We start from the raw sequence: 13,087 nt of genomic DNA on the forward strand, positions 1-13,087 counted from the left end.
AATCAGTAAATATTCAAATCAAGCTTATGTTGCTTTTCTTAGATAAAGTTTCAGAATATACTTGAAAGAAGAATAAATTCTTCTTTTAAGCACATGATGATAAGCTTTTCTAATATTTATGATGAGTATATCTTAAAACTAATATTAAGAAAATATTCTTTGTTGAAGAAAATTATTACTCAAACCAAATAAAATAAAATGAGTAATTGCTTTTCTTGGCTGTAGAACGATATTTTTCTGTGTGTAATGATTATAAAATATCCATTAAATCTATATTGACTATATCTTGTGATAGAAATAACAAAATTGTATTTTGCCAAAAATCATGACTGAATGCGATTTTTTATTTGTTACGTGATCATTTACTGATAACTGTCTGACTTTAGAATTTTTATTAAGCCATTAATGTTAAATAATTGTTTTAAGGCTTAAATCTAAAAGATACTTAAAATACCTGTTGAAAATAATATTTGCTAAAAGAGTTAGTTAATATATACCGCGATGTTTGTTACCGTTGCTAGTACACGCATATATCGCGACGGTTTCATCGCGCTTTAACTGAAGAATGCTCTGATCAGCGCCTGCCGGCATATTTGTCCAGGGAAATCAGGCGCACTGTACAGGAATACCCGTTTCCTTTTTTTTTTCGGAATAACGATTCCCGCGGGGCTCGTACGTTTAGCGATGGGAAGACTCGATGTGGAAGAGGTATGAAACGAGGAGGCGGAAGGAACGCGACGTCCACGCTTACTCGCTCCGCTGCGCGTGTAAATGCGGTTAATGGCAGAACCGTAACGCGGTTTACACGTATCATCCATAACAGGTAGGTACGCGCGCGTACGCGACCGGCGTCAACGTTCAACGTTCGCGAGATTCGTTTCCGTTTCTTTCATTGCGTCCGCCACCGTTTTAGACCGTAAGAGCGTCATATTGCATTTTTGCATCACCGCTCGCATCTTGCCCCAACTGTTTCATATCGAGAAACTTGGGAACTTTACGACACTCTCTGTTTTCCCCAACTTTCCATCGAGTTGAAGCCGTATCGGAGGGAGAGATATAGCACGCTAGTATGAGATATGTATGCGCTGCACAGTTACAATAAGAGATTCATACGAGAGAACACGTTTTTTGATTAATTTTACTTCGATATAATCACGAAATCAAAAAGAGAACCTAATTCGATACGATTCCAGACGGAAAATAAAGAGATTGCTACTTAATACATTTATTTGAAAAAGGCAGATTTACGTATATTAAGTAGTTTTGCTTTCATACATAACTAAACATTGCATGCTAAAGAAATAGATCTCATCTTTTCAACAGTTTTATTTCCTAAACTTGTGCCCTGCGTTGTGTTTAAAATAGCGCGGTATTTTTATAAAATGTTTGAAATAATAAATGTTTCTAAAATTAGCTATCTACATATAGGGACTTCTTTAATTAATTTATTATTAGCAGAAACACACACACAAACGTTTCTTGTAAAACTAAAAATACTGAATTTTTATAAAGAGTATTTTCAGCGCTATAGTTAGCCGGCGTATGGCATAGAAATCGGATTCTTTCTTTCTCTCTTTCACGTAAGAAAGCGATGATTTAACGTTTACAAGGAATCGCTATGTGCGGGAACGTCGAAGATCGATGCCGACGTGTGTCGCAGTTTTCTTGGTGCCGCGAACAGAAAAGAGTACGTTTACAAGCGATCCACGGGGAAGGTCGCGATAAATTCTGATTCTCTCTCACTTCGTCGCACCGCGGCCGATACCTCCTCGAGAGAAAGAGAGACAGGCACGAGGCACGAGCAGAAGCTACGATTCCGAATGCCACGGCCAGTGGGAGGATCAGCTTTGTCCCCCTTTTCTCCGTATCTTCCTGTTGCCCGCCTACCATCTTCTCCTTCGATCTCTCCTCGCGGCACCCTTTTCTCTCGCTCGACTCTCTCTCTTTCCCTCTCGACATGCGGATGCGCGCCGTTAGATTTATTCAAATGCGTGAATCTGCCGAGTGATTTGAAATGCCACCGCGTGTTCTCCCGTCTTTTCTCTTCTCTGTGTCGCGCCTTCTCTCTGAGCTCCGCGAATCTTGCGTCATTGCCAAGCGTCGTAAATGAGAGGATGCGCTTAGTGAATACGGGATAAATTCAGCAAAGAAAATTGGCTCTCTCTTTCAGGGCTATTAGTGAATTATCGAGTAAATGATGCTAATATTTTTGCTTATCTCTTTTGCTATTAATTTGATAAATTCTCGTAATTATTTATACAAATTTATTCTATCTCTCTTTGTTTTTTTTCCTTTTACACAAAATTTATATGAAATGTTAAAGAAATAGCACTTGAAAATTTATATACTTTGTACTAACATGTGAAAATGAATTCTTTATTGTCACGTTTCGTTTTCCCGCAATTATTCATATTTACCATTTTTCATTTTACACATGACAGTGCTATTCACTGTTAGAGGGCAATAAATGACTTTTTTCCCTCTCTATTTCCTTTTGCCTTGTATCTTATGTACTGGGAATGAAATACGATGACATGCCAAGTGAAACTCGTACGAACGATCGGAAGGATAAATTCTAACTCTTGCGGAAAGTGAATGAGAAGCCAAACTGCAGTCTGATTCTTCTCTTCTCACAGTTCTCGATAAATATAAAGCTGAATAGGAATAAGCGTCCTGTCAAAGTTTCTACATTGTTCTGTCGACCGGCGTTTTTTTCCTCCGATGAAGCAGATTCAAGGAATAAGATAAACTTTATGTAGAATATGTGCTCGGAATAATCTGGATTAACTGGCGCTTCGAAAGCTCACTCGATGATTTATTGATCAAGTCCCAGGATATATTCAATCAAAAAATTTATTTCTTAACATTATAACGCTGTTATTTATTAAACGAGATAATACTTTCGTTAAAATACAAATATTTTTAATTATTTAATATAAAAGATTTAGGGCCGGTTGTTCCAACCTGTTAGTAAACTAACTAATAGTTAAATCATGTATGTATATGTCTTTGTTTATCCTTTACATTAGACAAAGATAGACATATGATTTAACTATCAGTTAGCTTACCAACAGGTTGAAACAACCGGCCCTAAGTTTAGGAAATTAAACTTCAGGTATATTACTTTACTTTTCACTTCGCATATATATGCATGTGTGTAGACTTAACAGAACTTTAATTTGAGGATTACTTACAACAAAACAGAACAAATGTGATTAATTCTCGGCTAAGTGATTCATTTTGTTGATACAATTGTCTGTTCTTTTTAGCTGAACTTTTTGTTACCGTTTATCTCTCTTCTTTTTCTCTCCATGTTGGACAGTTTAAAAGAACAGAGATCTAATATATCTTAAAATCTTAAACTTCACAAGTAACTCATTTTATCTAGATTTCCTCAGACTTGAAAAATCTTGACGACACATAGGTTGTTACGTCAACGTAATAAAAACGGAGCGTCAATGAGGTATTACCTTCACGCTTGGCAAGATTGAGAAAGGATAGAATTCGGGTGAGATTAGAAGGCGGCGACATTCGCAGGAAAGATTAATCGCGTCGTTCGTGTCGGAGGAGTTTGGAGAGCGTAAAATCTCTTAGATCAGTAGTGGCCAACCTTTCTCTAGTGCACGCCATCCATATTTCAAACGTCATTTTCGCGTCGTGTTCCATCTAATGTCTTCTATAATATTATTACATTATCCGAGATTGCAAACCTGTTCGTTCTCATTCGTAATTAGGTAATTAAACGCCATTAAAAGAGCATTTCGTTGTCATTAGAGGCACGTGTTGCCGGTTGGTCACCTGTACACTTCAGAATTTAGACGTATATCCCGCTTAATTCAGCTTTACGTCAAGTCGAATTCCTACACGCGATTTTACCAGCGATCTCGACGAAGAAACGCATTAGCCCTTGCAGATCCTCGCCATGGTCCACGATTGAAAATTCTCGTCGCTTGATTGTGATTGAAAAAGACCCATTGTAGAAATAGTCATAGTAACAAGATTCATAATTATTTTCCGCAATCCTCATCGCCGGTTATTCGCTACACGTCCGAGTCGCGCGGGAGCGAACGAACTCCAAATGGCGGCAATACGTAACAACTAGTCTTAATAGGTATTATTACGTGGAAAATCTGTTCCGGGCTGTCGTGCGTTTCAGGCAATCGCAGTCATCTATTTCGTTAAGCCCCTTTGACTCCCTGAAATGAATTTTACGAGATTATACGTTGCATCAGACCGCGTCTGATACGGCACATTATTGTGAACTACGTGCAAGTTTGTTCCGCCTTGATGTGGATAGTTACTTTCTTCTCTCCATTATCCCCGACCCAGGCGTAACATCATTTACCTGGTCTGCAATGAATTCTGAATGAAGAACGTTTAATGTTTACGAGAGGAAAATTTGATAGCGTGTGAAGTGAATTTTTGTGTCGATTAACTACCGAATATAACACAAGGATACCCTTTTGAATATAATTAAATTCTCACATTTCGCATTATATCAAATTACACAATATTGTTGTTTTAATATGCATTAAGGACTCATCTTTTATTTTCATCGGATTACTCGTGCCATAGAAACACATTAAGATGGCTCTAAGAAAGAAAACGTTATCTCGAGTTTTCTTATCAACTCGATCCGCAATTTTCTAACCATATGTCTCGTTCGTCAGATCTGCGTAGCGTTTCTTGCGGATCACGCGATTCCTCGTTCCGCTTATCGTAGGATCTCTTATAAATAGAAGTCCGAGCGACCAAGAAGCGCGGAAGCGATAGCTCTATGATCCTGCCCGCGCGAGTTTTACACTCGAATAATCCCGTGCATCTTATCGGATCATTACGGAGTGCAGGGATGTAGCCTCGGGCGGAGTATATTCCTGGACTGATTCCTCTATCCCGGCACGACAATGAATCCTGCGCTCCGTCCTCTCCTTGGGGCTTTCTTAATGGGCATCGAGCGTCACATCGTGCACCAAGTTCAACGATCCGGCACCGTTACTTTTCTCGAGAGCGAGAAGACTGTGCCGGTCGTGAGTTGTCGAGAATTTTTGGCTATTTTCGACTTCAAAGTCCCTCCTCTCGCGACCTCGCCCAGTCGCCTTCGGCACTCCGGCTCGTCTGGCTAGCTTTAAATGCTTTATTTTCGCGAGCGAGTCTTACGAGTCGCGAGAGCTGAAACCGGTATACCAATCAGCAATTTTCGATGCTGCGGAGATACGGGGAAAATCTGATGACGCGTTTATCGCTGGACGCGTCATCAGGCGGTCGACCGATTTTGTGCTTGCCTGAAAATTCAGTTAAAAATTTTAAATCAACGAAATGTTACTCATCGATAGAGGAAGAGAATCGGGCAGTCTCATCTCACTTGGCACTAAATGCACAATGACGGTATAGGTTTATGCCGATCATTGCCTTTTTATTGGCAGAGACCGACACAAAGACCTTCTTGTGCGCTCACATGAAAGTCGAAATATAAAATCAACGATGTACTAATTTCGATCTGCGGACTCTCTATGTCGTCGATCGTGCTAACTGTAACCAGAACTTGGGAATGGCCGATTGATTGGATAGGGAACAGAGACGACTCTATCATCTCGACACTGGAAAGCACGTACACGGCGCTGAAAAGCTCCACGATAGAAAACGCAAACTGCGGATCAGTTGTACCGGAATTTTTATCTCTTTGTCTTTCTCATTCCCTTTCCAACATTTTCATTACTCGTCTCTCTCAGATGAGAAAAGTTCGTCATTAACCTCCGGCGTAGCCATTGCCATTTGTCACGGTGACATCTGCCAAGGAAAAAGGTAGAAGTAAATTTTAAGAAGAAAAGGGAGATATAGAGAGAGATAGAGGATGATAGAAAGAGACGATGCGAATTTAATGATAGGTAATGGATAAATGAAAGAAAACTTGAAACATTTGTTAAGGAGACAAATAGATAGAGGAAGACGAGTCTTTATTTATTTTATTCGTATATAAATAACAAATAAAATAAAACATAATAAAACATTTTATAAAATATAATAAATATATAAAACAATTGAAAATTGTAACAGCTTGAGTCTAATAATACCGAAAAATTAGAAGCAGACTTTGAAAACTGTATTATCTATTTACATTTAATATTGGATTCGTGAAAAGATTTAATTTGATTTTGACAGTTGTTCCTCGACGTGATAAATGGCGTTTGCGAAACATCTTGTACACGAGAATTTCGAGTTCGTTCGCGTCTGTAAAAAACCTCATCTAACCGGACGTGATGTCGCGACGAGTTTGGTTGCTTAGCGTCACTTTCGCGCGACGTCTGAATTTGTCTCGTTCCGCCGTTGACCGTGATAAAGCGCGATGTCTATTTAATAAATTGCGTCCCTGGCACGATACGCAGCGAACATAGCTCGTGGAGAGTGCGATATAACATTCACGACCGGACCCGGGCCGGGGCCGGAACGCGATACACGCGAACGCTTCATTAATGCCGATCGAAAGTAAAGAAAATCAGTTAATAGTGATGCACTGATTGCCGGACGCTCCGCTGCCGCCTTTCACACTCAAGCGAATGACGAACCATAATCTGCTTTTTCAAATTGCATAGCTCGTTCGTTTTTTCGTTCGCAGGGTGACGAGAATGAAGTTTGTCGGTAAAAACGAAAGGGGTTTACCATTACACTTTTACGATGAGAGTAACAATGAAAAGGGTTCGATAATAACAGTCGATCGATCGTAATCAATAATTGTCAAGGTATAGTTTCGAGAACGCATAAATGAGAGATATTTAGGCAATATTATATGGACTGGGAAGATAATCAAACCATTTATATAATTGTTATACAAAATATTTATTTTATCAATAATTATACATTTTACTGTCTTATGTTGTAATCCTAATTCGTGATCAAAGATACGATTATATTTATATCGATATACCTTTTTCCAAGACTAATGAAGATTTAAGAAACCCGTTTTGTACATTAAAAATATTAATGATATTTGTTTTATGAATTAAAACAAGAAAAATAGACGATAAATTTATTTAAATTTTAATATACCTATGTATTTGTAAAATTGTTCTAAGATATTATTAAGTTTATCTTTATCAAATTTGTTTATAAGGACAGTACAATTATTAAAACTATTACTTACTCATCAAAACTTTGTTATACATTCTTCACATTAAAATAATCGATGTAATTAATCACATTAATATTTTTAAGTGCCAACGGGACTTTATACTCTTAAATTGCCAACAGCTACATAAAACTAACTCAATATCCTCGATATCTCAAGAGGGAATGATGCATCTCTCGAATATATCCCGCGAGGGAGTTAAATTCATAGCAGTTTCGCTACACAGAGCGGGCGGGAGAGTCCCGAGCCTCGGATCGTGATGCACCGATCCGCACCGCGATCTCGTCCGATCGTCGACGCTTTAGAATAGAAGGGTTGAGGTATAGGAAAGGAAAGGAAAGGAAAGGCGGACGCGCGCGGCGGTGGCGATTCCGTTTCGCAGACACGCCGCGTCGTAAGCCGGGAAAGCCGTAAACTGCCGTAAGCCGTCGACCGGCGGAATTGGCAGAGAGCATCCAGGGGAACATCAATAGTCAGCCTCGCGGGCCGTCAATCGGTCGTCGCACGTAATACACTCGCGCGCGCGAGACGCCGCCGCGCCGCGCCGGTTCTCGGCCGTTTCCGGCCGGGCTCGGCCGGCCCCGACCGCCAACATTGTCCCGCGTTGTCAGTCCGCGACGAGCTATCGCGACGGGCGTTCGTCGCGTGCGCGCGCGCGGGAATTCGTACGGATATTAGCGGGAAAATGTGTGTCGGTTTTCGAACGGTCATCGAGCCTGGGAAAAGCGTAGTGCGCGCTGCCGCTCCCCTTTCGAATGGGGAGAAACAACGGGAGGTGTTCGTCTTCTCTTTCGAATTGAGTGATTCGCGAGTTCGATCGTTTTGAGTTCGATTGTCTCGTGCACTTCCGGCACGGGGACGGCTTCTTTTATGTACATCGGCACGATTGACTTCGAATCGGTGGAGAAAGGTGGAGGTAAGCACGAGGGGTTGGACGAAGAATCGCGGGGGAGTTTGTGCTTTGTGAGATATTTTATCGCCGACTCGCCCGACTCTGGGGTCTGTCCTTTATAGCGGCACTAGTGTACACTCATTGTACTGAAATAGATGATACTGAAATAGATATATGTTTGAAGTTTGGCGAAAACACGAGAAAGAAAGTTTTAGTGCGGTCCAGCGATAAAACAACAGGCCTTCTAATTCAAAGATCGATTGCGTTCATCCTTTATCGCGTTTGTGGGAGCCTCCTGCGAAATAAGTAAACTTTAAAACGTTTTGAATGCCGCCATTCGGTTTATATGTGCACCATATTCCACTTAAGTACGGCGCGATAAATAAATTTACGTGGACGGAAGCGTAACGTAAATCTGTCCTGCTGGAGCTTAAGCGTAATATAAATCTACCGCGTAAAAACGTCCCGTAAAATGTAACGTAGGGGACGTGCTCCAATGTGGGGAGCAGCGGCGACGATATCGTTCCTATCGAAAACTCGCCGAATGTCATCACGGGAAATTGGGATATATTTTATTTCGGGGGGGAAGGAGGGATTTTTTTATTCAATCCGCACGAGATTAATGCAATTCGCTGGCCGGTATCCGACACGGGCAGCATGAAAGATTTGAAACTTGAAAATTGCAATATCGGATAGAAGCGATACTTGAACCATTTATTACAGCACTCACATATTTCGCGTATTCTGTTTTTTAAATATTATTGAAAAAATGTAGAATGAATTAAAATCAATTAAAAGGTATAAAATGTATAAAATATGTATAGTAGTATTGTATTATCAAAGATGTGCAGTATTGCAAATTTGCAGTATCAGATAGAAGCAATACTTGAACCATTTATTATTACAGTATTTGTATTCACATATTTCACGTATTCTGTTTTTTAAATATTGTTGAAAAAATATACAATGAATTAAAATGAATTAAAAGGTATAAAACGCATAAAACATTGAATATATATAAAAATATTATCGAAGATGCGCAGAATTGCAAATTTTTGGTACCAGATAGAAGCGATACTTGAATCATTTATTACAATATTCTTATTCATATATTTCGCGTATTCTGTTTAAAATATTGTCGAAAAAATATAGAATAAAGTAAAATAAATTAAAAAGTATAAAATGTATAAAATATGTATGGAAATATTATCTAAGATATTAAGGGGTTAACTTAAATAGTTAAAGACTCGCGACATTCTTCACCAGATTATTATAACTCGAGCCTTTGATCTTAATATTACAAGTTATGATTATTAAATTCATACATAACGTTATAAGCCTAGAAGCCTTGTAACATTGTTATAGCAATATTACGAGTTTATTGGTATTTATCGGAGATTTACGAGAGGCAAGGCTCCTGCTCCGAAAGGAGAATCCTTCGTGATGATCTTGGCGAGCATTTCGACGTGAGATTTGATTCGCGAGTTGCAAAACGTGACGGCATGCCTCCGCGCGCACGGACTCGAGAGTCGAGAGCCCTCGAGCAGCCGAAGTTTCTTTCAGGCACATTCATCTCGATCGCGCGACAGCGCAACGGAAACAGGGGGAGGCAAGGGACAGCGGCGAAAAAGTCGACGGGAATATTCGGAGGTCGTTGTCGAAGGGCGCCTCTCGTATGCTTCCATACCTACTTGCTTCGAAATACGGGGTCGATAATATAAACGGTCCGCGGAAACGCGACTCGGCTCGCCTTTACGCCTCTACGATAAATGGTTTCGCCGAGGTGCGTATCGAGTTTCGCCGATCGAATCGAGGTCGCCGACGACTTGTTCCTAAGTCGCGAACGAGGCTTCTAGGACTCGGGCGCGAGAAGACTAGGACGGGATTATTCCGATCGTGACTTTTGATTTAATTACCGATTGGATAACTAATTGATACCGGCTTTAATCTACAGAATAATTCGAACAATCTAATTTCACGATCGTAACTGCGTCGTGATCGAAATTTTAAAATTCTACTATCCGACTATCGCCATACGGTCTTCATGCATATGAAAGGTCCAGAACAAGAATGAGTCTGTCATTTGTAAGGTCTGCTTTGTAGATGCGTCTGCATATTTAAAATAGATTTAAAAAATCGCCAATGTATTGTAGTATACTTTTTATTTCGAGTAACATATGTTTATACATATATGCTCGTTGTACGTATGCATTATTGTATAAGCTTTATAATACAGGTAACTGTATAGTGGCCATAAGTGTGAAGTGTGAAGAGTGTCGTCTCATCTCTCTCGTTGACTTATTATACCCATTCAATTCTCATATTGGTGGATATAACATCCGTTAGGAATCTGAAGATGTTGGTAAAGGACGGTACAGAGACGCGCGAAGTCGGATTGTGCGTATAAAACGGTTAATCGAGAAATGATTTGCTGTCTGGCCGTTAGCTGACTGAATTTTTCTTCTTTCTTTGTGATACGTAAGGAGATTATTTAGAAGGAGGCAACAAGTTGCGTTATCTCGGAATTAGCTACCCAGACGGACTGTTAGTGGTGAACGCTGCAACTCTGTCTATACGTTTCCGGTAGCCAGTAATGAATTCTAAACTCTTGGGCCATGTTGCAGCAGCAGTTTGAGTTAACTAATTCCAACTTGGCAATCCGCAACATTTCGTTTGATTGTATTCTCATGCACATAGAGAAAGTGGATTTAATTAACTAAAATTGTTAATTGAAAAGATGATTAATTCCTGACCTTTCCTATCTGCTTGATTTTTAAAAGTTTTATTAATTTGAATTTATTCTCAATATTTGCAAACAATGTTTAGTAATATTTTAACATTTAAAATTTGATTATGAATTTAATCATATTTACATTGATTGATAACCGTGTTTGCTAGTTACATTTCTCTGTTATTACTACATAATCTTTACGCATTTGTGAAATGCAATACAATGTTAAAATCTCGTCAATAAATAGCACCTTAATCGCTGCCTACCACCACGTGCGTTTTACAAGTGAATGAAGGGCACTTTCGCTTCATTAATAATCCCTAATGATGCGCGCTAATAATGCGAACAAGGGTATCTTCTTTTCATCATGAACAAGTGTTTACACGCGAACTTCGACGCATTTTTGCTCGCTCGAGCATAAACGGGACGAAAAGCTATTTGCTCCGCAAATAGCTTTTGTAAAATTTTGCATAATTAAATATAAATAGCTGATCGGCCGGTAGATAACTAAAACGCATGGGCCATCACCGCTTTGCCTTATATTCGTGCTACGCCTCGCCTGTTTGCCGATCGTTTCCAGATTTGAAATTCTAGCCGCGTCGCGGTGAACGTCTCGCGAAAGTCCGACGCGACGCTATTATCCCCGGGGAAGAAAATTGCGAGCGCTTGAAACTTCTGCCGCACGAATGGCAGAATTTTTTCGAGCCCTCGCCGATTCCATGCTGTTTCGTTAATTGCGTTGTTTTGCACCGGAGCACTTCGTGATATTATGCTACTAAATCGCTCTCACTATTCCGTGGCCAATTCTTTCAAAGGGTTCGTAATATTTTCGATCTTTCACAATGATTACTTTTAGCATGTATGTTTTACGCAGTAATGCTGTTTATGAAAAGGAAAAGTAATAAGTTTTGATGAAAGTAATTTTACATCTTGACACAGTATGTTATACATAAAAATCTCAAACAAAAAAATATATTAATCTTTGAACCGTTATGAATATTGACATTCGAGATTGCAGATAAACTGAAATTAGAAATTCAGATTTTGCATCGTTTATTTCAGCGGCGTGATAAAACTTGAATGGGAATTATACGGCTGTTAGGTTACGATACGCTTTCCAAGGCTTTGACGATAAATGAATGAATAAACTCTTTCTCTGTCCTTGCAAATCCGCCGTGTTTTATCGTCGTCTAGCAGGACTTTTACTGTTAGATAGACATCGACTTAACTTGCGTTTCACTCCTTCGTCAAGAAACATCACGCGATATCGTGTGCCGGTTTTTATAAAGCAAAAGCTGTTATTAAGCTTCGGAATTTTTGAATTAGATGTTTGTAGTTGCAATTTTGTTACTTATTTTGTATAAATTAGCATATTTTCTTTCAAAACATGATGCGATGAATGTAACATTCAGCAATTTTGATATAATTATAGGGTCACGTTTAGTACAAAGTAAAATTCTTTTTTTTTCTGAATTTACGTTTTTCACAATGTGTATTTAATATTTTGCAAACTTAACATTGTCGATATTTTTTATTTATTTTCAGTAATAACTTAATAATAAGATTCTTCACATATAACTTTTATCTAGTCAATTTTTTTTATGTTTAGATAACAATTTTATACATAAAATAAAATTCTGTTGCCGATTGTTGTCCAATATTACGTTATGTTTTCCAATATATATTACGGAAACGACAAAATCTGAAAAGAAAATGTAATTCCATTATTACATTCGGGATATCTGGCTAGATCGTCACTGCAAAGAAACGAAACAATGATTTTACGACCGTGAAAAAAAGTTCAATTGCCCACCGTGGGTTCTCAAGGTAAGATGGATCGTAATAAGCCCTTGAACCTCCGGGCACGAGTCGGACTTTAAGATCGATGTCGCAAGAAACTTGTAGGTCTTTGCCCCGGAGATTGTTAAGGTTTTATTTGGTGTACTCTAGTATTGCTTATATTAGGAACAACAATTTTATAGTGCAATTTCACGATAACTGTATACAATATACATATATATATAATCCTGAAAAATAGGAGAACCTTTACAGTTACTAACAAATTTAAGACTTATTGTTAGCACTATGTACTTTTCTTTCTTTAGAAAATAATGAAAATTTCTTGCTTATACCTTGACTTTTTACACCGTGTTTTTTATGAGCACAAAACACACAAAAGTACATTTTAACGTGTCGATGTTGCTTCTTTTAACTCTTTTAATATGCTACTCAGCTGGTTGTATTATGTGTGACGTTTTTTCTTTTTCTTTTTATGGTCATTTTTGTTCATTTAAAATACTATGTAAAATTGTACACATTGTCGCGTGTGTCATACATAAAG

At 38.8% G+C, this 13,087-nt stretch overlaps 1 protein-coding gene across 2 annotated transcripts in view; it reads left to right on the top strand.

Annotated features, from left to right (window-relative positions):
• The first annotated feature begins 7,823 nt into the window (after positions 1–7,823).
• Raskol (Ras GTPase-activating protein raskol) overlaps positions 7,824–13,087 on the top strand; it is a 219,324-nt gene continuing 214,060 nt past the window's right edge. Inside the window, exon 1 of one of the 2 annotated variants that reach the window (XM_071708394.1) lies at positions 7,824–8,039. The gene's annotated coding sequence lies outside the window, so the exon portion shown is untranslated. The remainder of the gene's footprint in view (positions 8,040–13,087) is intronic. The other variant, XM_071708396.1, reaches the window with a different exon arrangement.

Source organism: Temnothorax nylanderi, unplaced genomic scaffold (assembly GCF_030848795.1).
Source record: "Temnothorax nylanderi isolate EJ_2023f unplaced genomic scaffold, tnyl_v1.0 TNYL_tig0067_pilon, whole genome shotgun sequence".
Lineage (NCBI taxonomy): Eukaryota > Metazoa > Arthropoda > Insecta > Hymenoptera > Formicidae > Temnothorax > Temnothorax nylanderi.